General features: G+C 42.0%; 1 protein-coding gene across 8 annotated transcripts in view; it reads left to right on the forward strand.

The window, feature by feature from the left end:
• SNED1 (sushi, nidogen and EGF like domains 1) overlaps nucleotides 1-21,140 on the forward strand; it is a 291,723-nt gene that overhangs the window by 211,329 nt on the left and 59,254 nt on the right. The gene's annotated exons all lie outside the window — the stretch shown is intronic.

The raw sequence follows: 21,140 nt of genomic DNA on the forward strand, positions 1-21,140 counted from the left end.
ATTGATATTAGTAGATAATTCAGATACATCAATAAAAATCAAAGGTTCTAACCTTTCCTTATCCTATAGTAATAAAACTTAATTGTACAGTACAGGACACAGGCTGGATATTTTTAGACCTTGAGTTATAGGCTATTACCTTCAGGTGATTGGGCACTGGCTAAGCTCTTGAACAACCCCCCTGGGAATACCACTAACCTTGCCCCACTCAGTAAAACCTCAGTCTTTTGCTAGTGTCCTTAGCTTCTAGACCTCTTTCCCTGATGTAAATGTTTCTATGCTCAGCTAGTTCTTACTTCAAATTCTTCAATCAACTCTTCATTGTCTACTGCTACAACATTAGAAACAGTGTATGCAGATCGGTGTAACCTCAGTAATGCCTTGGGAACTGTACCTGGACCCTATGCTATGGGGCTGGCCTGTAATGTTGTTTCTGCCACTTGATCATGCTTGGGTTCTCACCTTGGCAATGAGTGCAACGTGTGTAGTTAGCCACAGGGTGCTATACAGGTGCAGGACTGTGGTACATTTCTATGGTTTTCAAACAATGAAGACCTCTGCAATGGTATGCCTACTGTGATGTGTGAAAACTGGACATATACAGGGACCAGCAAGATAAAAGGTAAGACAGGCTTGTCCTGTTATTGGACCAATACTGTAACCTTATAGAAAGTATGATACTTAAAGTGGTTGTAAACCCACTCATTTTCAGGCAGTCCCCAGTGTTTGATAATGCTATGTACCCAGTGTGTGTGCTTTATTAAAAAGATTTAGTTCTATACCTTATTTCAGAGCGCCGCTTGGTGCTCACGTGACCACCCACCATTCCCTCTCCCGATCTTGACAGCTACAGTGGACTCTGGAGGAGAGGAGGGGAGCGGTGGGCGGTCACGTGACTGATGAGTGGCGCTCTGAAATAAGGTATAGAACTGCATTTTTTTAATAAAGCACACACACTGGGCACAAAGCATTATCGAACACTGGGGATTGCCTGAAAATTACAAAGTTATTGTAAGGGAGGGGGAGATAGAGAACAGAGGAGAGATAGCAGATGATGGAGGCATGTAAACTGACCATGGTATCAGGGGCTCAGCAGCCATGATAAACGCGGTCAGTTTGCAGAAGGATGGGCAGCACCAGGCAGGATCAGCCAAGTATTTTAGATGATACAAAGGGCCAAATTACACAGCACAAGCACTGTACTGTTATTCATGCTTTTTTTTAGGGTAACAAACGCTTTAATATTTCTGCTACTTGTAAATTAGTATCTCTGTATTTGTTTTCACATTAAAACTATCAGGAAACCAGGAATGTGTTTGACTTTATTCAGCGTGGAGTGTTTAAACTTCCAAACTTGGCTGTAAAAAGTCCATATGGAAAGGTAAAACGGGGTCACTGTGTATTTCTGTAAAAAAACACTTTACCACTTAGAGCTTAGTCTCAGGTGGATACCTAGGTGTCACATCACATCACAAGTTGCCCTATTACCAAGACACCCAGAGCCTTTATAAGGTACTCAGGCACTTCCTCTCTCCCTTTTGTCATGAGAACTTCGCTACATCTCCCGTTGCTGTCACTCACAACCAGTGAGCAGGGAGCAGAGGGCGAGGCCGAGCCCTGTTCTGTGTGTCTTATAGAGACAGAGAGTGTGGCTCAGGAACAAGCATGCATGAGCAGCTTGCTATGAGGGTACTCGGCGGGGGTAGAGGAGCCAGGAGCAGTGGTGGGAGACCCGATAAGAGGAGCATTGGGACAGCTTTTTCCAAAACCATTGCACAGAGCAGGTAAGTGTAACATGTTTAACTAATGTTATTTTTCACCTATTTTCTGAATATGTGATTTAAATGAGAACTAAACTGTATCTGAGCACCACAAACTGAATACGCTGTTTAATTAATTTTGAATATTCAAAGCAAACTCACCCATCCATGCTTTATTTTGTAGAAAAATTGCATTGAAAAACACCTCCTAGCATTTCCAGCCACTGCCATCTTGAGTACGGGCAAGTGATTTGTGTAGCATTTACTTACTGAAATTCTTAGGCTAGGCATACTGGCAGGAGGGCATGCTTAGTTGAGAAAGCCTGTCCATCTCCTCTAGATTAGAGGAAAAAATGCCTGTGAAGACTCCCAGGACTGGAGAAAAGCCAATGTAGCATAAATATTTAAAAAGGGCCCAAAATACATCCCTGGGAATTACAGCCCAGTTAGCCTAACATCAATAGTATGCAAGCTCTTGGAGAGGATGATAAGGGACTATATACAAGATTTTGGTAATAAAACCGGTATTATTAACAATAATCAGCATGGATTCATGAAGAATCCTTCTTGCCAAACCAATCTATTAACCTTCTATGAGGAGGTGAGTTGCCATCTAGATAAAGGAAGTCCCATAGATGTGGTGTATCTGGATTTTGCAAAAGCATTTGACACAGTTCCCCATAAACGTTTACTGTACAAAATAAGGTGCGTTGGCATGGACCATAGGGTGAGTACATGGATTGAAAACTGGCTACAAGGGTGAGTTCAGACGGTGGTGATAAAAGGGGAATACTTGGAATGGTCAGGAGTTGGGTCCCACAGGGTTCTGTGCTGGGACCAATACTATTTAATTTGTTCATAAACGACCTAGAGGATGGGGTAAACAGTTCAATCTCTGTATTTGAGGACGATACTAAGCTAAGCAGGGCAATAACTGCTCCACAGGATATGGAAACCTTGCAAGAAGATCTGAACAAATTATTGGGGTGGACAACTACATGGCAAATGAGGTTTAATGTAGAAAAATGTAAAATAATGCATTTGGGCGGCAAAAATATGAATGCAATCTATACACTAGGGGGAGAGCCTCTGGGGGGAATCTATAATGGAAAAGGACCTGGAGGTCCTAGTAGATGACAGGCAATGCCAAGCTGCTGCTAACAAAGCAAACAGAATATTGGCATGCATTCAAAAAAGGGATTAACTCCAGGGATAAAGCGATAATCCTCCCACTCTACAAGATTTTGGTCCGGCCACACCTGGAGTATGCTGTCCAGTTCTGGGCACCAGTCCTCAGGAAGGATGTACTGGAAATGGAGCGAGTACAAAGAAGGGCAACAAAGCTAATAAAGGGTCTGGTGGACATTAGTTATGAAGAAAGGTTGCAAGCACTGAACTTATTCTCTCTGGAGAAGAGACTCTTGAGACTCTTGAGAGGGGATATGATTTCAGTTTACAAATACCATACTGGTGACCCCATGATAGGGATAAAACTTTTTTGCGGAAGGGAGTTTAACCACTTGCCGACCACCTCAGGTTACATACGTTATATGTTACATATACATTACCCATACGTTACCCCCCTCCCAAGGGCAGGGGGCGCGATCGCGCCCCCCGGTGCCCGAGGCGGTCCACATTGTTCCAGGAGTGATCCGTCCTGAGTAGGAGGCCACTGATTCATGGCCTCTCCCTCAGGATCGCTCCTGACGAATGAGAGGCTTCCTCTTCTTCTGAAACTGTAAACAGAAGCAGAGGAAGTGATGTCATCTCTTCTCGTGAAGCCTTTTCGTTCTTGCGCACGAGGAGAGAAGACATCAGAGTGAGTTACACCCACAGCACACTAACACCAGTACACATAGGCACACAAATCACCCCCCCCCCCCCAATCAGTCCCCCTGCACCCCCTGTCACAGTGACACCAATAGCAGTTTTCATTTTTTTTACTGATCACTGCATTGGTGTCATTTTGTGACTGTTATAAGTGTTAGGGCTGTTAGTGATAGGCCCCTTTAGGTCTAGGGTACCCCCCTAACCCCCCTAATAAAGGTTTAACCCCTTTATGGCCCCCCAATTAACCCTTTCACCCCCCGTCGCCACTGTCACTAAGTGATCTTTTTTCTGATCGCCATATTAGTGTCGCAGGTGATGCTAGTTAGCTTGTTAGTTATTTAGGTTCACCGTCAGGTTTTTATAGTGTCAGGTACCCCCACATACTACCTAATAAAGGTTTTTATTTGATTGCCCCCTAGTTGACCCTTTCACCCCCTGTCCCCAGTGGTCACCATATAAGTGTCACAGGTGATGCTAGTTAGCTATTTAGGTTCACCGTCAGGTTTTTATAGCGTCAGGTACCCCCATATATTACTTAATAAAGGTTTTAACCCCCTGATTGCCCCCTAGTTAACCCTTTCACCCCCTGTCACCAGTGATCACCGTATAAGTGTTACGGGTGACACTGGTTAGTTGGTTTGTTTGTATAGCGTCAGGGCACCCGCCATTTATTACCCAGGTTTAACCCCCTGATCGCCCGGCGGGTGATATCAGTTAGGTTTTAGGGTCTGCGTCACCCCAGGCAGTGCCAGATTAGTGCCAGTAGCGCTAACACCCTCGCGCGCAGCTTACACATCCCTTAGTGGTATAGTGTCTGAACGGATCAATATCTGATCTGATCAGATCTCTACTAGCGTCCCCAGCAGTTTAGGGTTCCCAAAAACGCAGTGTTAGCGGAATCAGCCCAGATACCTGCTAGCACTTGGTTTTGCCCCTCCGCCCAGCCCACCCAAGTGCAGTACCGATTGATCACTGTCACTTACAAAACACTAAACACGTAACTGCAGCGTTCGCAGAGTCAGGCCTGATCCCTGAGATCGCTAACAGTTTTTTGGTAGCGTTTGATATAGTTGCTGACAGCCTAGGAACTTTTTTTCCTGTGAGTCTCACTAGTGAACCAGTAAATTTAGAGCCCAAAATGGCAAATCGAAGGTACACTAGTGAAGAGGCCTACATGTTTCTGAGCATGACAGATAGTGAAGAGGAAGTCACTCATCTGTCAGATTCAGGCTCAGAATACGATCCTGTAGACGACAGCGGCTCTGTGACAGATAGCTCTGACGACGGAGTTGTGGTCCCTGCCATGGTCAGGCATACCAGACCCCGATCTTCTTCTGCTGTTGTTGAGGTGCAAGAACCTCAGGGCTCTCATATGGAGCAGAGAATTACTAGTGCCGCTCATCCTTCTGGTGAACTGGCAAGCACTAGCGGCCTTGTACACCCTGGTCGTACATCCAGGACTGCAGTATCACGTGGTGAGGTGGCGAGTCCCATAAGTGCAGTTCAAGCTGGAGAGGTGGCAAGCACAAGTAGTGTCCCGCTGCCACCAAGAAGACAAAGTGCCCATAGTGTCCTTCCTGCAGAATTTGCCAATCTTAATTGGGAGCCCACCACTTCTGCAGCCCGCGTACTTCCCCCATTCACTGGCCAGCCCGGAATTCAGGTGGAAACAGTTGATTTTACGTCACTTGATTTTTATTCGCTGTTTTTCACAGAAGATCTCTATAGATCTATTGTGGACCAAAGTAATTTGTATGCTGGCCAGTTCATCGCCGCTAATCCCCAGTTGTCCTCCTTTGCCAGAGATTGGAAAGCAATTACAGTTTCCGAATTTAAGACCTTTCTGGGTCTATCCCTCCTCATGGGCGTAACTAAAAAGAGTGAGTTGCGGTCATATTGGTCCACTGACCCAATTCCCCATACGCCCGTGTTCTCTTCTTCCATGGCCAGGGCACGATACGAGCAGATCTTGTTGTTCATGCACTTCAACAACAATGTACTCTGTCGTCCTTGTGGAGACCCTGGATAGGATCGGCTCTACAAATTTCGGCCCCTCGTAAACCACTTCAACCAACGTTTTGCAGCCTTGTTTACTCCCGATCAAGTTGTCTGCGTTGATGAGTCCCTGATTAAATTTTCTGGCCGCTTGTCTTTCAAACAGTATCTTCCCAACAAGCGTGCCAGATACGGGGTCAAGATGTATAAGCTCTGTGACAGGGCCACAGGCTATACATATAGTTTTAAGGTTTACGAGGGAAAAGATAGTCACATAGAGCCGCCAAACTGCCCAGATTACATAGGGAGCGCTGGCAAGATTGTGTGGGACTTGGTGTCACCCTTATTCAGAAAGGGGTACCATTGGTATGTGGACAATTATTACACGGGCGTGCCACTTTTTAGACAATTGTTTGATCATCGGATTGGCGCATGTGGCATCATGCAATCTAATAGCCGGGGGTTAACCCAAAGGCTTGTAGATTCCCGTCTTAGGCTGGGGGAGAGAGCCTGCTTGAAGTGTAATAATTTGCTCGCTGTGAAGTGGAGGGATAATAAGAATGTTTTTGTGCTGTCCTCCCTTCACGTAGACACGTCAGTCCAAATTCCTACGGCGACTGGTGTTATGGAGAAACCCCTGTGTGTCCTCCGATATAACCAAAATATGGGAGGGGTGGACCTCAGCGACCAGTTGTTGGCGCCGTACCTAGTTGCCCGTAAGGCCAGACGCTGGTACAAAAAAGTGTCTATTTCAATTGGCTTTGCTGAACGCTCATGTGCTACACAGAGCTTCAGGACTGACTGAATCCTTCCTTAAATTCCAGGAAGAGATCATCAGAGCCCTTCTGTTTCCAGACGGTGCTTCACCTCACCTTCCCAATCCAAATACAGTAAGCCTGCTGCATAAGAGGTATTTTCCATATGTCCTCCCTAGTACCCCTACCCAACGAGCCCCTCAAAGAAGATGTTGTGTCTGTAGCAAGTGCGGATATAGGCGTGACACCCGCTATTATTGTCCTCCCATCCTGACAATCCTGGTGTTTGCATTGGTGAATGTTTTATAACTCTACCATACACTAGTGGAGTTTTTAGTGTAGGGTACAGCACTGAGCAGAATAGGACACACTTTCACAGGGTCTCCCAAGATGCCATCTCAGTTTGTGAGACCCGTACCTGGAACCGTTACAGTTACAAATTAAAGTGTAAAAAAAAAAAAATAAAAAAAAAAAATATATAAAATAAAAATAACAAAAATAGTTGTCGTTTTATTGTTCTCTCTCTCTCTATTATCTCTATTGTTCTGCTCTTTTTTACTGTATTCTATTCTGCATTGTTTTATTGTTATTATGGTTTATCCCATGATATACATAAAGCCGTGACTCCAGCGATGTAGGAGGTGATTTCACCACCACAGTTATAAAAAAGAGCATATATGCCGAAGCATGGGGGCAGCATTGGTGGAGGAACGATTTGCTCCTAATTTTTGGGGCGGATGCCCCCATGCTTCAGCATATATATATTTTAGGCACAGATTGCGTTAAAAAATGTTTTATTTTTTACTATTTTTTTTGTATTTGCTTTGCAGGTATGGAATGTTTTACTGTTATACTGTAATGTTACTTTGTTTTATTGTTAACCATCATTTGCTTAGCAGGTATGCCATTCAGTTGCAGCGTGGATTTATTTAGCTTGACAACAACAGTGTTTGCTCCCACGATACATAAAGCCGTGACTCCAGCGCTGTAGGAGGTGATTTCACCACCACAGTTAAAAACAAAATGGTGAATGTACAGTGGGGACGGAAAGTATTCAGACCCCCTTAAATTTTTCGCTTTTTGTTATATTGCAGCCATTTGCTAAAATCATTTAAGTTCATTATTTTTCCTCATTAATGTAATGTACACACAGCACCCCATATTGACAGAAAAACACAGAATTGTTGACATTTTTGCAGATTTATTTAAAAAGAAAAACTGAAATATCACATGGTCCTAAGTATTCAGACCCTTTGCTGTGTCACTCATATATTTAACTCAGGTGCTGTCCATTTCTTCTGATCATCCTTGAGATGGTTCTACACCTTCATTTGAGTCCAGCTGTGTTTGATTATACTAATTGCACTTGATTAGGAAAGCCACACACCTGTCTATATAAGACCTTACAGCGCACAGTGCATGTCAGAGCAAATGAGAATCATGAGGTCAAAGGAAGTGCCTGAAGAGCTCAGAGACAGAATTGTGGCAAGGCACAGATATGGCCAAGGTTACAAAAAAATGTCTGCTGCACTTAAGGTTCTGGCTCTCCTGTACCAACAGGGAACCTGAGAATGCAGCCGGTGGTTCCGCCAGCTAACCATAGAGCTGATCAGAGACCAGAACGGCTCCAATCATCTCTATGGCCTAAGAAACTGGAAGCTACGAGCATTTCATGACTTAGATTCAGCCAGATGTAAAAAGCGCCATTGGGAAATTGGGAAAGCATTTTATCACACTGATCTTGGTGTGGTCAGATGCTTTGAGGGCAGAGGAGAGATCTAGGGTGTAATAGACCCCAACTTTTTCCAAAAAAGAGTACCTGTCATTACCTATTGCTATCATAGGTGATATTTACATTCCCTGAGATAACAATAAAAATGCTAAAAAAAAAAAAAATGAAAAGCACAGTTTAAAAATAAAATAAAAAAGCAAAAGAAATAATTAAATCTGCTCTCACGCAAATGCGAACACAAGCATCAGTCTGGCGTCATATGTAAACAGCAATTGCACCATGCATGTGAGGTATCACCCCGAAGGTCAGATCGAGGGCAGTAATTTTAGCAGTAGACCTCCTCTGTAAATCTAAAATTGTAACCTGTAAAGGCTTTTAAAATGTATATAGTTTGTCGCTGCTGCTCGTTTGTGCGCAATTTTAAAGCATGTTGTGTTTGGTATCCATGTACTCGGCCTAAGATCATCTTTTTTATTTCATCAAACATTTGAGCAATATAGTGTGTTTTAGTGCATTAAAATTAAAAGAAGTGTGCTTTTTCCAAAAAAATGCGTTTGAAAAAAATCGCTGTGCAAATACTGTGTGAAAAAAATGCAACACCCACCATTTTAATCTGTAGGGCCTTTGCTTTAAAAAACAATATAATGTTTGGGGGTTCAAAGTAATTTTCTTGCAAAAAAAATTTTTTTTCATGTAAACAAAAAGTGTGAGAAAGGGCTTTGACTTCAAGTGGTTAGAGTGGGTTATGTGTGACATAATCTCCTAATGCTGCGTACACACGATCGCATATTCCGACAACAAAATCCATGTTTTTTTTCCGACGGACTTTGGCTCAAACTTGTTTTGCATGCACACAGTCACACAAATCTTGTCGGAAATTCCGAACGTCAAGAACGCGGTGACGTACAACATGTACGACGAGCCGAGAAAAATGAAGTTCAATAGCCAGTGCAGCTCTTCTGCTTGATTCCGAGCATGGGTGGAACTTTGTGCGTCGGAATTGTGTACACACGATTGGAATTTACGACAATGGATTTTGTTTCGGAAAATTTTAGATCCAGATCTCAAATTTTGTTTGTTGGAAATTCCGACGGAAAATGTCCGATGGAGCCTACACACGGTCGAAATTTCTCACAACAAGCTCCCATTGAACATTTCCCATCGGAAAATCTGACCGTGTGTATGCGGCATAAATGTCGTGCATAAAATGCCAGGACAGTTCAAACCCCCCCCAAATGACCCCATTTTGGAAAGTAGACACCCCAAGCTATTTGCTGAGAGGCATGTCGAGTCTATGGAATATTTTATATTTTGACACAAGTTGCGGGAAAAAGACAATTTTTTTTTTTTTGCACAAAGTTTCACCAAATGTTATATTGCTCAAACGTGCCATGGGCATATGTGGAATTACACCCCAAAATATATTCTGCTGCTTCCCCTGAGTACAGGGATACCACATATGTGAGACTTTTTGGTAGCCTATCCGCGTACAGGACCCCAGAAACCAATCACCGCCTTCCGGCTTTCTAAGGGCGTAAAATGGTGATTTCACTTCCTCACTACCTATCACAGTTACGGAGGCCATGAAATGTCAAGATAGCAGAAAACCCCCCCAAATGACCGCATTTCGGAAAGAAGACACTTCAAGCTATTTGCTGAGAGCATGTTGAGTCCATGGAATATTTTATATTTTGCCACAAGTTTCTGTAAAATGTTTTATTTTTTTATTTTATTTTTTTTTACAGAAAGTTGTCACTAAATGATATATTGCTCAAACATGCCATGGGCATATGTGAAATTACACCCCAAAATACATTCTGTTGCTTCTCCTGAGTACGGGGATACCACATGTGTGAGACTTTTTGGGAGCCTAGCCGCGTACAGGACCCGAAAACCAAGCACCGCCTTCAGGCTTTCTAAGGGTGTAAATTTTTTATTTCACTCCTCACTGCCTATCACAGTTTCGGAGGCCATGGAATGCCCAGATGGCACAAAACCCCCCCAAATGACCCAATTTTGGAAAGTAGACACCCCAAGCTATTTGCTGAGAGGTATGGTGAGTATTTTGCAGATCTCGCTTTTTGTCACAACGTTTTGAAAATTGAAATTTCTTTCTTCATTTTCAAAAACAAATGAGAGCTGCAAAATACTCACCATGCCTCTCAGCAAATAGCTTGGGGTGTCTACTTTCCAAAATGGGGTCATTTGGGGGGGTTTTGTGTTACCTTGGCATTTTATGGCCTTCGAAACTGTGATAGGTAGTGAGGAGTGAAATAAAAAATTTACGTCCTTAGAAATCCTGAAGGCGGTGATTGGTTTTCGGGGCCCCGTACGCGTCTAGGCGCCCAAAAAGTCCCACATATGTGGTATCTCCATACTCAGAAGTAGCAGAATGTATTTTGGGGTATAATTCCACATATGACCATGGCATGTGTGAGCAATATATCATTTAGTGACAACTTTTTGTAAATTTTTTTTTTTTTTGTAATTTTTCAATCACTTGGGACAAAAAAATTAAATATTCAATGGGTTCAACATGCCTCTCAGCAATTTCCTTGGGGTGTCTACTTTCCAAAATGGGGTCATTTGGGGGCGGTTTGTACAGCCCTGCCATTTTAGCACCTCAAGAAATTAGATAGGCAGTCATAAACTAAAAGCTGTGTAAATTCCAGAAAATGTACCCTAGTTTGTAGACGCTATAACTTTTGTGCAAACCAATAAATATGCGCTTATTGACATTTTTTTTACCAAAGACATGTGGATGAATACATTTTGGCCTAAATGTATGAATAAAAGTGAGTATATTGGATTTTTCTTATAACAAAAATTTTCGGTCTTTTTCCGTTTATATAGCAGAAAATAAAAATTGCAGTGACAATCAAATACCATAAAAAGAAAGCTCTATTTGTGGGAAAAAAAGGACGCAAATTTTGTTTGGGTACAACATTGCATGACCGCGCAATTACTAGTTAAAGCGACGCAGTGCCAAATTGTAAAAAGTCCTCTGGTCTTTAGGCAGCCAAATGGTCCGGGGCTGAAGTGGTTAACAAGACACGTGGCCACTCATTAAAATTAGAAGAAAAGAGGTTTAACCTTAAACTACGTAGAGGGTTCTTTACTGTAAGAGTGGCAAGGATTTGTAATTCCCTTCCACAGGAGGTGGTCTCAGCGGGGGGGGGGGGGGGCATCGATAGTTTCAAAAAACTATTAGATAAGCACCTGAAAGACCACAACATACAGGGATATACAATGTAATACTGACATAAAATCACACACATAGGTTGGACTTGATGGACTTTTTTCAACCTCACCTACTATGTAACTATGTATGATGTCATTTTGGCCTAGGTCAAAATCTAGGAAACAACTGAACAAATGTAAAAAAAAAGTTGAAAATAAGTATATATAATATACTTTCCTATCTATTTACTTAAGCAGTATAAGCATTAAAAATAGTTAATGTTGACTGAGAGAGTTTAGTTCCACCTTAAGGAAAAACATTATAAAATTATGGAAAACCACACCCCTTTATATGAATTAACAGGTGATGCGCAAGAACAGTGGTGCTTAAAGAAACCATTTAGGCATCCTTTCTTGTGACTATAGTAAAAATCATTTCTTTGTCGACCCTTTTGATTGGTGCACTTCATCAGTGCTCTTTTCACCTCCTTACTCGGTAAGGCCATGGCTATTTATTAGACCTCTGTGGATGTTCTCAACACTTGTGGGAGAAATCAGAACAATAGCTAAGCAGTCCCAAAAGAGTAAGTCTGGGTTCACATATGTTCACAGCATGGGGTCCTGTGCAATCCCTTCTGCAATCCCAACTGCAGCTGCCACGGACCTGTGTGAACCGGCTCCATTGAGAGCTGGTCACTCTCACCTGTCATGCGAATTGGATGTGGGGAAGCCGCATCCAATTTGCATATATGTGAACCCAGCCTAAAGGTTCTGCTACAATGAGGGTACTGGACTTGGTGATGGCAGTGATGTAGCAGAGGTGGTGGGCACATACCTACGCTTTGAGTGGCAAATCCTGGATTGCATATATTGATTTATCTTACATAGCAGGGGTGGAAGTAAAGTACTAGTGGGCTATATGCAAAGATTTCAACATATTCTCATTTTAAAACAGTGTGCTGGTTCACCATTAAACTGGAGTAGTTTTTGTTTTTTTGCAATAAAGGAGTTAATTAGCTAGTAATGCCAGGAAAAGGGTGTCCTTGAAAACCTGAGCAGTCTGTATCCATCATGGTTTAGGCCTTAAAGACTGTGATTTTAAGCAGCTGGTAACAGTATCACTGAAAGGACTGTATACTGCTAATTAACAGCCTGAGGCTGTTGACTGGCTGTGACCTTTAAATTCTTGGTTGTTCTGTGACTCATTGGATCATGGCCTATTTACTCATCTCAAACTTCCAGTAAACTTCCAGTAAATATTACAGTTCAGTTTTTGGTTTGTTTTTTTCCCCCTAGATGATAATTAGCACTTGAATACAGCTGATATGATGCAACAATAATGTTTGGTTAACTCTGCTCCTTATTCTCTTTTTTTTAAAAGCCCTTAGATCAAACTTGTCATCAACTAATGAGTAAGAGTAACCTTTGTAGTACATATTTCTCCTGTTTATAGTAATAAAATGGAGATAGAAACCCCAGAAACTATCGTCTTATTTTGTTTGCAAAAAGGGTTGATGTTTTCCTTTTGCATTGTGATTGTTATTTAAGTAATATAGATTTAAATAGTGCATTCCGGTAACACCCATGGAGAGCAGACGTACTGTCTCAGAGCTCTCCGATTCCCCGGGACACTAAGCAGAGTGTAGCGGCAAATAGCAGCCTCTGCTGATCAAAAGCATGACCACAGCCGCAGAGTAAATCAGTGAAAAAATGGTGCTGCGCTAATCCATTTGAAAAGATATGGTACATAAATAAGTGAAAATATAGTATAATGTCAGTGTTGGTGTCTCTGAATCAAATTTTTTTTTTCAAATAACATTTTTTATTAAACATATAGACATACATATGCATTGAGCAATAGTGTCGCTTATAGTTAAGTGCAATAGGTAAACAGTCAACGCAATAGACGTTGAGCCTCTGATGATAATCATCCAGATACATTAGTGGTATAATATCTTCCATACCATCTGAGGTTTTCAACCAGCAAATAACATCATTAAACTGAAAATGTATTAGCATTTTACAGAGAGGAGGAAAATAAAGTAGGAAAAGAGAAAAGAGTAATGGAAGGGGGAAGGGGAGGTGGGGGGGGGGGGTCTAGCCGCAGACCTAGGGCGGGTCCTCTCGCTTGTGCCATTCCTCCCAGACCATGTCATGGGCCTCCATTCTGTTTTGTATCCTGGCTGTCATTTTCTCCATTAGCTCTATGTCCTTTATTCTGGTATAGAGGTCTGCTTGGGAGGGTGGAATCTGTTTCTTCCAATAGAGGGCTACCAGGCATCTCGCTGCTGTGAGAATATGACCTAGTAGTTTCCTGGAGTGTCGGGATATACGTAGCCCAGATACACCAAGAAGAAACAGTTTCGGGACTTTGGGGACCTGGACGCCCAGTAGGCGATTCAACAATAATTGTGTTTCCGTCCAAAAGGGAGCTATTTTGGGACATGTCCAGTAAATGTGAAATAGGGTCCCCCTGTCCTTCATACACCGCCAGCATCTATCCGAGCTAGATGGGAAAATGGTGTGGAGGACATCAGGTGTCATATACCAGAAGAAAAGGACCTTGTATGCATTCTCTTTGTACAGAGTGCATAATGAGCTTTTAGCCGCCCGGGACCAAATCGTCTTCCAGGTAGCTTCCGAGATCTCCTCCCCTAAGAACTTCTCCCAGCGGGTCATGTACGAGTGTTTGCCATGGTCTGTAAAGTTATAGGAGTTCAGTATCTGATAAATATCGGATATTAGTCCGCGTCTGGTTGAGCCCTCTAATATCAATCCCTCAAAGGGTGATGGGGCCGAGAACTGTAAATTCGGGGCAATTGATTGAGCGTAGTGCCTAATCTGCAAGTATCCGAAGAACACTTGCCTTGGTAAATCAAATTTTCTCTGTAGCTCTGTAAAGGACAGTAATCTGCGCGTGCATGGGTGCACCAAATGGCCAAAGTGGAATAAATTCCTCATCGCCCATGGATAAGACATCTGATGAGTAAGGCCTACAGGCAGCTTGGGGTTGTAGAGGAACGATGTGAGGAGTGATCTTTCTGAGCATAGTTTATAAAGCCGTGATACTTTCTCTGAATCAAATTTGAAGGTCTATAGGGTGACCGATTATAAAACATGAAACATGAAACACGTGATAACACAACATGTGATCAATACCATGTGCAAGGTAATCGCAAATAAATATAATAACAGTAAATAGCTTCAAAATATATGTATATAATGTGCAGCCAGGCACACAGCAAGCAAACATAAAATTGAAGTGACTGGTGCAAATAAACAAGGTATAGGTGACAGCTTGACTAAAACAATGTGACCGTAAACTAAAAAAGTCCACAAATAAACGTGTATAAATAGTGATCCACTTAGGGCTAATTAAAGTGACTGGAGTCAATGGTGATATTTCCTTTCTTCATGCAACACAGCACACAATGGTAGGCAGTGGCCCCTTACCTGCAGGTAATGGGGTAATAACATTAGCTAATTTTAGGCATGGCGGCCCTTAATCATGGTGTAGGAATAAGAAGATCTTCCAAATGGTCGCCAGTAGTAGTGGGCGACAATCTTTGGTCCTATCCTGGCTAATCTCATCTGGGAACAACGTCCCTCCAAGTAGTGTACCGGGGTCACCAAGATGAAAAAGAGCAAAGGAAGATCCCACAATGGTGTAATATTGTTTGGCAGTAAGCTGGGTTTTATTTAAGCAGATAAAAGTACTCACATAAAAACAGTAGTACAAGGTAAAGATCCGACGAGTGGCGAGCTCGTATCACTAATCCACATAGAGTGCCTGTCCCGTCCCTATGCGTGACGTCATGACCCACGTGACTTCATCAGGGGATACAGGGAGACACTGTGACTGTCCTTAAATAGCTCTCCCATAGGCTATAATGGACGGCCATTTTCTAGAAGTCGTGAGGAAGTGCTGCAGCGGCCATTTTCCCGGAGGTGGATGGGCGCGGCCATATTCTAGGTCACTAACAGAGCGGTCAGGGGCGGGTGCTGATCCACGATGGCTGTGATGAAATAGCCAATCAGTAGCAGCACCGGCAGCAACTGTCAGCAGAGGGGGAGACAAGCATAATCGGCAAAGTGACATAGCTATTGTACTGTGTGTGAGGGCAAAAAGCGCATCGACACACAGACAAGTGAAAGTGAGAGACAAATTAAAAACATTTGAATTTAATTTAGAATAATTTAAAAGGCCAGCTTGATGAATATCAAAGATTAAAAACATAATTTAAAATTAGTAGCAAAACGGTAAAAAACGGTAAAAAATCGATTGGTCAGGGAGATGCATCTATATTGACCGGGATAGAGAGAACACGAATACAGGGTATAGCACTAAGGGAACCAGGTGCCCAAAGTGCCAGTGCATACTAAACATACATTGCCATAATCAAATACCACAAAATATAAATATTAATATAAATATGCAGTCAAGTGGTTATTACTAAATACACATCATAAAGATACAAATAAAAATAAAATTAAAAATAATAAATAGAAAAAATAAAATAAAAAATAGAAAATAAAAATTAAAAATAGGCATAATATGTCGAGAAACTATATATCTATCTATCGCATGATAGTAAAGAGTTTGTAAAGAGTGGTGCAATTATGAATAAAATGTAAATAACAGGAGGAAGATGAACAAACTCAGCCTCGATAGTAAGAGTATGGACATATGTGACCTCTCAGAACTCCTACAAAAGTTTTAAAATAAAGAATAAAAATATTAAAATATTAAAAATCACTGAGGAAGCAGTTCAGATCAAATTCAATGTTCAGGCCTCTTGGCAAAAAAGTGTCTAGGGTAGAAATCTATTTGGATTCCAACTGGCTGAGGATCCTGACCTTATGTCCCCCCTGCCAGTGTCTGATATATGGTTCGATACCCCAGAACTTCAGATGGGAGGGGTCTTTATTGTGACACAGCAGGAAGTGTTTGGATACGCTATGTTTATCGTATCCATTTATAATGCTTTTCACATGCTCTTTGATTCGCACCTTTAAAGGTCTTTTGGTACGGCCAATATATTGCAGACCGCAGCTGCATTGTAGGGCGTATACTGCCCCCTCAGTATTGCAGCAGATGAAATTTTGAACTTCGTAGGTATCCCCCCGTGGTTGTAGATGAAAAATGAAACACTTTTTCATTGGGACGTTTAGTTCTTACGCATGTGAAACATGCAGAGTAGCCTCGCAACCAGCCAGCGACAAGAAGAGCACAGGTGGAGGAATACGAGATTACCTCTCTACACATGCGGCAGACGCTGAGCAAATAGAGAAGATGGCACCAGACCGTGATGAAGGAAAGGTGAAGGGGAGTGCAATAAAATCCAGCGGACGTCCGCTGGAAGCCGGCCTTGGTGCTGCGGCAACAAGAGGCGGTGGAGCACACAATCATGGATCACCAGTGATTGGACGTGGTTTCTCGGCGGTTGATCGAGGACCACAGGGGTCTGGCTGCGGCTCTCCAATAATGGGGAGGGAAACCTCCATAGCCAGCAAGGGGATCGTGACCGTGGTGATGGAACAGGATCCAATGACAGCCAATGGAGCTGTCCAGGTGTCTGGACAAGCATGAAAGAGAGTCTCAGCACAGAACAACGGTGCATTAGAAGAAACCGACAGCAGCCCCACACTTAATAAGGGAGCCAAATGTTCTGATCAGGAGAGCGGGTCTACACTAAAGGTGCAGTATCCAAGTATAGATAGATGTACTTGATATGGATAAGGATAGACCTGTAGCCCAAACAGAATTAGAGGAACTGGATTGGGATATAAGAAAACACATAAAAGCCCTCCCTATAAAAAGTGACATTCAACAATAGATAGCTGCAGTGGAGCTTTCTTGCAAGCAAGCAGTAGAGGACTGAAATAAGATACGGTGGCATTGAATCAGAGAGTGGAGACAATAGAAAACAGTCAAGATGATATTAGACAAGCGATGGTAGAAGTTCAAGATACAATTAAAAATCAGGAGGTGGTTATGAACTCTCTTTTGGACCGATTAGATGACTATGAAAATAGAAACTGGAGACAAAACATTTGTATACGGAGGCCACCTGAAACAATTGAGACCTCTGACCTACTTCAAAGTGCACAAAGTATATTTCGACAGATTCTGGGAGATTTAGTACTGGAGAAAATCAAAATAGATAGGGTACATCGCACCTTAATGTCATCACCTCTAAACACAGAAAGACCAAGAGATATTATTTGCAAGTTACATAAATATGCTATGAAAGAGGCCATTATGAAGGCGGCGCGTAGTAAATCTAAGATTGACTTTGAGGGGGGTCAGATTTCCCTGTTTATGGATTTGTCAAGGCGTACCCTTATGCAACGGAGAGCGGTCCGACCTCTCTTAAATATTAACTATCGTTGGGGATTTCCATTTTGTATAATGGCCTGGTAAGAAGGCGGTACTACGGACTAAAGATGACTTAAAATATTTTGTGGAAACATTGGACTTACCAAGGATTGATTTCCCAGATTGGAGACTTAACAGCTTAATGCCACATATACAGGCCCCAGAACGCTGGCAGCAGGTTCCAAGAAGAGATAGACGCAGGAATCAAAAAAAAGGGAAAAGGGTAGAACCTGAATCTTTAGAGTTTAGGTAAATGAGAGTTGTGGTGTTAAGTACAGATGCATATCCAGCTACAAGAAATGAAATATTGTTTTACTTTTTTTATTATCATCTCCCGGGGGAGTAAGAAAATGCTCAATTTAGGCGTTTAGTTGATTTTTTTGTTTTTTCAAATAGGCTTGTCCCAGTATAAGGGGATTTATATTCTGCAAGATTGCAGAAGGCTTCGGGTATGGGCGATTGCCCCTTCACGGACTCTTTCAACCCTTAGTTGGTATATCCTACATGGTAGGATATTTTGGTTTTGTTGTGTGTTTTTTTTTTTTTGCATTTGGGGGGAGATGGTGGCCCAGAGTATGATACGGTGATCTATTTTTTTTCTCCTGGATTGATGGAAGGGAGGAGTATTGAGTATAAAATAATATATACCATATATACCTAATTATGAGTAATACACTAAAAATTGTGTTGTATAATGTGAGAGGTTTGAGTTCACCATATAAAGGGGGTCGTCTCTGGCAGGAACTGCGTCGTCTGGCGGCAGAGGTTATCTTTCTGCAGGAAACGCACTTCGTGGCAGGGCGATCCCTCATTTGCCTTTGGAGCTTTATGATCAGTGATTTCATGCACCATCCCCTATTTCAAGGGCAAGGAGGGTAACAATAGCTTTTCGAAGATCGTGCCCCCTGGCCCTTATGTCTGTACAGGTTGACCCAGAAGGTCGTTATTTATTCATCATGGGGAGGTTGCAGGGCCATTGTTATACTTTTGCTTCCATAAAATGCTCCCAATGCAAATACATTGAAATTCCTCTCTAAGACACTGGGGATGTTGGAAAATTTTAGAGAGGGCTTCCTGGTAGTGGGGGGGGAGGGATTTTAATTTAGTCCTGGATTCCAAGTTGGACACATCTTCAGGTAAAACTTCAATTTCCTTCAGGGCGTTAAAAAATGTCAAACAACGCTTACGCTCATTGCATCTTGTGGATAACTGGAGGGTATAACATAATAGGAAGAAAGATGACAGCTACTTTTCAAATGTACATAACTCATATTCTCGTATTGACTTTTTGTGGGTTGATCAATTTTATTTGAGTAATGTTTGCTCGGCTACTACTGAGTCTATTACTATTTCATTCCCTTATAACAATGAAATGACAATCCGCCCGAGTACAGCAGGACATAGAGAGCGGATATGGTGAAAGAAACAAAGCCTTGTTGGATAATAAGGAGATTTTAGAGCTCTTATTACAATCACTAGCAACATATTTTGGGGAAAATTATACTGGAGATATGTCTAATCAAGTAGTTTGTGAAGCCCATAAAGCGGTGATTAGAGGTGAATTAATTGCACATGGTTCCTGTAATAAAAAGGAGAAACAGAAAGATTGAAGACCTATTAGCTAGGATTCATAAAATTGAAGTCAAACATAAGATTCATGTCAATCTCGTAGATGCCCAAGAATTGGAGACCCTGCAAGTGAAGCTGTTACAGTGTCTGGATCAAAAGACCAAAGATAGGTATAGATATTTTGCCCATCGTTTTTATGAGCAGGAAAATAAATGTGGTCGGTTGTTGGCAAGGCAATTAAAAAAACAAGAATCACGCCACGTTCATTCCCTGTTGGTAAATAAAAAACAAGTTGTAGATACTCAATTAATAGCGGCGGAATTCCACCGTTTTTATACATCTTTATATAATGTTTCCTCTTCATCTTGGAACGCTGCCGGTGGAGAACTGGTGGAGGCTTTACGGGCCTACCTTAAGGAGGCAGCAATGCTGGCATTGCCATCAGAGACCTTAGAAGAAATGGAACGCCCAATTACCACAGAGGAACTGGGTAAAGTAATAGCTACATTACCATTAGGAAAGAGCCCTGGGCCGGATGGCTTTATGAATGTATACTGTAAATTCCTTTCAACTTTGATACATCCCCTTTGTAACTATCTTAATTATATTACTGCCTTAAACCAGTTGCCCTCAGAAGCTGTACTGGCCCATGTTGTGGCCTTTCCGAAATCTGGGAGGGATCCACAACATTGTGCCAATTATAGGCCCATATCCCTTTTTATGGTGAAATAAAATCCATTGATCCATTTGGATCAGACTGGCTTTATGAACAACCGAAAAGCTAGAGACAACACAATCCGGGCTCTTCATATTCTTCATTGGGCGCAAAAGGGACCTGAACAAACTCCACGAGCGGTAATATCAATGGATGCTGAGAAAGCATTCGATAGGGTAAATTGGGCATTTATGAAACAAGTGTTGAAGGGGATAGGATTAAGGGACAGGATGATGGGCACTATATACTGGCCCTAAAGCAACTCTTGGAGTTGACATCTTTTTATGGGAGTATACCCTTAGCTTCATGGAGACATTGCCAAATGACAGACTTCTTTGATAAATTGAGACCTAGCGTAAGATCTCCAAGCTCGTTAACTACATTCGAAGTGTTATGTGCTCATACTTCACAAACTAGACGCTCACTAGCTCAAATGTATAAATTGGTTTTTAGTGGGCAATACACCTCATCTCTATATTTCTTTAGAGAATGGGAGAGAGAGCTGGGGTGTAATTTTACATCTTTTCAAGTTAAGAGATTGATTGGAGGGACCCACTCCTCCTCTTTAAGTTCTCAAATTCAGGAGATATCATGTAAATTTCTAACCAGGTGGCATCGGACTCCTGTACGTTTAGCACAGATATACCCGAAAAGAGACGATAGATGCTGGAGTGGTTGTGGACAACAGGGCACCTGTCACCATATATGGTGGACGTGCCCGAAGATTAAACCATTTTGGGAATTCATTGCACCATGGATTAAACAACTGACAATTAGACCCATATAGGTTACTCCTTTCCATTCTTCTGTTTCATGGGACGCCGTGTTCTAAAAAGTTTTATAAAAAAAGCATTACACCTCATTTGCTGAACGTGACAAAAGTACTAATACCAAGATTATGAAAGCAGGAGAGAGGCCCCACTTTGATGGAATGGAAAAAGGAAGTCAATGTAATAATGGAGGCAGAACGATGGGTATATACAATTAAGGATCAAAAAGATAAGTTTAAAGATATATGGGCAGGCTGGATGTATTACTCAAGAGAAATATCAGTCGACTAAAGTTACTAGTGATTCCTCTATATTGGTTAAAATATATAGGGCAATATATCTCCACCTAGATGCACTTGTTATTAGATTTTTTTTCACTTTTTCTCCCCTCCAACCAGTTGATGGAGCAGATATTGGAGGGGGGTAGTTGGTGGGGGGGAGGAGATGAGGGGGGG

Source organism: Aquarana catesbeiana, linkage group LG04 (assembly GCF_042186555.1).
Source record: "Aquarana catesbeiana isolate 2022-GZ linkage group LG04, ASM4218655v1, whole genome shotgun sequence".
Lineage (NCBI taxonomy): Eukaryota > Metazoa > Chordata > Amphibia > Anura > Ranidae > Aquarana > Aquarana catesbeiana.